This window comes from Chamaea fasciata, unplaced genomic scaffold, assembly GCF_029207755.1.
Source record: "Chamaea fasciata isolate MVZ Bird 193981 ecotype frontalis unplaced genomic scaffold, bChaFas1.0.hap1 SCAF_3, whole genome shotgun sequence".
Taxonomy (NCBI): domain Eukaryota; kingdom Metazoa; phylum Chordata; class Aves; order Passeriformes; family Sylviidae; genus Chamaea; species Chamaea fasciata.
This window is the reverse complement of record NW_027094088.1, coordinates 107,182,780-107,186,893: the sequence shown is the minus strand read 5'-3', so window position 1 is coordinate 107,186,893 and position 4,114 is coordinate 107,182,780.

The following is a 4,114-nucleotide window of genomic DNA, read 5'->3' as shown; positions in this document are numbered from 1 at the left end:
CTGGAAGAATAAGGAGACTCCTGGTGCTAAGCTCATGTGCAGAGTCACCCAGCAGGGAAGTCTGTATTCTGTAACTAAACCAGAGGAGAGCTAGGAAGACTAGGAGCTTAAATTAGAAGTGGAAGCAGAATGACGACACTCAGTGTGCCAAACCAGTGGCGCTTAGAAGTCTAAATGGGGTACCAGCTCCTCCAAAACATTTCCCCTGTGGGGAATAAACAACATACCACAACGTCTAAATTCCCATTTTACTTACTCTGAATCTTTATCCAGTGCATTTATATGCACCACAGAATATATTTAGGAGTTGCTACAGCTTTATTTAAAAATACAATCTGCTTCAAAGTAAAGTTAAAACTCACCTTTCACTTTCCATAAGTTGCCTGCTAAGCATGCAACAGTCTGCTTTCTTTTCATGGCTTTTTTTTTTTTTTTATATTGGCTTCTTGAGAAAGTGCTAACAATAGAAGTTTTGTATTCCACATAGGCTTTTTCTTTTTTGATTTTGAAAATGGTTTCATGAGAACAGTAATAAAACAATATACAAATGAAATCCAGCAAAATCAAAGTGATCTGAAATTCTGCTGGCCAATTTTTTATGCTGACTTTGCACAATGAAATATTATTTTGTTATTCTTTATAACAGCTAAAAAGTGAGAGATCACAGCAGGAAGTGTATAAAGTAGGCCCTGAATTGCCCTCAACTAGTTCTTCCATTTTCCCCTCTATTACTGTAGAAAAGTATTTTCTATACTCATGTGAATTTCTTTAATATCTTTTCAATCACTAAAATAGTATCAACAGTATCATCAAGCCTAACTTGCTTTCCCCTGATTCTGATTTTCCTCTGTATTTCCAAGCTTGGATTATGAACTTATTTTTAGCTATCTTTACTTGCAGGTTTTCCTGCCTTCACAGAAAACCACAAGCCCTGGACCATTTTCCCACCCAAAATGTAGCTGAAAAGTCCATCTCTCTAACCCAAAACAGTGTCAAATATTCTGAAGTAACTCCTGTCAGATGTTTATCTAACTTGTTCTTACAAAACGCAACATACAGTACCTGGTAGCACTAACCCATCTTTTAGAGCTGAAGTCATCTGACCTGACTTTTAAGCATGTGAAGTTAGGCAAGGTAAATCCCAGGAGTTATGAAATTTCACACATGCAAGTATTACTTTATTTTCCATTGTCACATGCAACTGAGATTAACTTATGTATTAGTGGTTTAATGTTAATAATAATTTTATATATTTAAATGCATGTTAATTAGTCACCGTTATGGTTTCATTTTTTTCCAACAGACTGAGGCAATTTCACAATCTTGATGTTAATGCAAACTCACTTTGCTGAGGTTCAGTGTTATTATCTAAAGGACAAGGAGAGAGCTGCCATTACCCCCCAGCTATTGACATTGATGTACCCCTCATTCAAGTCTCCAAAGAGTGAAGGATCCACCCCTCTTGTGCAGGTACCACGGCATCTCACCAGCCAAGGCAGCACACAGCCAGGAGAGCATCCAAACACATAGGGTGACACTACAGACAATACAACTGAAACTGGGCAAATGCAAACCTTTAGTTCACTTCAGAGGCAACACTCGCTTCCTTCCAATCAAACATACTTAATAAATTTTAAAAACATAAAAGGCAGTATAGAAAGACACAGTTCTCAAACATTTTTTTATAAGAATAGTACAGAATTCACAATTATTTACTAATTTCAGTCATCAAAAAATAAACTTTTGCTGTGTAAGAAAAGCTCTGATGTCCTTATAGAAATTTAGCTGGAGGTGAAGTTTTCCAAAGCACTACCAGTGACAGGACTCCTCATTCTCCATCGGACCCCTCTTCATTCATCCTGCAGTCACTGGATGGAAATACACAGACCCAAACATTTATGGTGCTAAAAATACCAACCAAAACACTTTTAAAGTGGATCCATTTCTCAGTCCAGCCCACAGGTCAGCTGCACAATTGTGCCAGCATAGAAGGCACACCAACAACTACTAACATGCCCACTGCTATCATAGCTTATTCCTTATATGTCATGAATTGTGTCTCTCTAAATATCCTTTTAAGTGTTAATAAATTTCCTTTTAAGTGTTAACACTTTAGAGCATTTTCAATATGGCCCATTGCATTTGTTACGTTTCCTACCTTAGACAGCACAACACCATTAAATCTGTGTAATGCTAATTGCTTCCATTGTTATCTTTCTTTCGGAAACTTAGTTCACCTAAGTCAAATGAAGAAAAGTTCATTTTCCACTGCAAATTACTGTCAAAGTTTCCCTTGAACTTTGACAAGTCACAATTTCATTCAGTTTGTAAATATTCTTATGTTCATGTAACTTGTCCACAGCTGTCATGTCCATTTCCACCTTTCCTCATTAATGTTTTTTTAGATATCGATGATACTGTTATCAGCGCAAAATGTGGCTACACTGATCTTCATTGACACACTGTTATCTCAAAACACTTGTACCTCTTAATGGCATAAAAGAAAACTGTGCATGACAACAGTGAGCCAGAAATGCAGGATTAACCTAAGCAGCAGCAAAGATCAAAGAAGTACTTTTGCAGATTAGTTACATAAAAGGAAAGTAGAAAATGTATCTGTAGGAGACAGAAGTATCTAGGACTGAATTGTTCACAGGCACAACGAAGGGTTCTCACAGCAACATTTACAGAGAAGGAGAAAAGATGGTGGCATGAGAAAAAAGGAATCCAGATTCTACCAGAAAGATTAAGACTTGAACAATCTCTTTCACAAGATATTGTTAAATATCCCTAATTACGTGATTTCTGTATCAACTTGGTTCTGGATTAACCACAGTTACAAGAATGTGTAATTTAAAATAAGATACTGTTTGCTCTGAATTCATATGCCTGGAAATGTCCTTGCAAAGATTATTCCAAAGGAACACTATCATATCAAAACTCTATTTACAACATGGCTGGTTTATACAAATCAATTTTAAAATGGAAAGACTCTTAAGAGGCTATCTTATTTTCAGTATGCTATTCTGGTTTTGTGCGTTATTTATGGTATACAACAAACTGAGAAGCCAGGAGACTGATTTTTACTTTGCAGCACTTCCACAGCAGCACAAGAATATTAGGTTGGCACAGAGCTTTATGCCAGTGTCTTTGTTCTAGATCTGCAAAGCTCTGTTTTGACTATTCCCAGTTTATATCCTTGTTTGGGGCAGCTGTCTGTTAAATACTTGAAAATTGTTCTATCCATTAGGTGTCCCTTGAGTCTCCTTTTCTCTATGCAGCACCACTCTTCAGTCTTTCTCACAGACATCCACCCTGGATCTCGTTTTTCTGCCCTATGCCAGCGTGCAGTGCCTTTCCTGAACTGCAGCAGAGTGGGTAGAACTCAGCTGAGGGCGTGTTTCAGACGCGGAAAAGCACTGGTGCAGGTTTATTACATAGAGAAAAAATAGGCTGTCACAGCGTGAACCACTGCAGGGGGTGATAAACATTCTTATGTGAGTTTTGTACATTTCCCAAGCCTTCTTCTCGGTGCAGGAAACAACCTACTGTTTGAAAACTAATACAAACAACATTCTGAGTCTCCTCTGTCTCTACAACCACCGGCAAAGTGTTGTCCCTGTGCAGTACAACCTGCTAGGGCAGGCTTCAGGAGCCTTGTACTAGTAGCTGCTTTAGGAGAGGTGTGGTAGCTACAGCTGCAGAGAAAAGCAGCAATTCCCACCCTGTCGCTGTTCTAATACCCAAAATTTGCACTGATCCTCTCCATTCCTCAAAGCCTGGAGCCACAAGGAATCCCCTAGAAGACCTGGTGCTACAGAGCACAAAATTCATTTTTGCCTGCGCAGTGGAAATACTGTGACCTCGTCTCGCTGTACTCAGCCAAGCCGAGCAGACACAATGCAAGGTTCCCATTCATACATCCCCCAGCACTGTCTGACTTCTTCTGACAACATGACATTGACTCAGGACGAGGCAATTTTCTGCAAAATTGCTCATCTTATATTAATTTCATTACTAATCAGCTCCCAGAATGAAAAAACATTATTAATCTGATAATAAAAAAACACATAAAACATCTGTATCTTCTAGCTACTGATCCTAGGCTTCACCA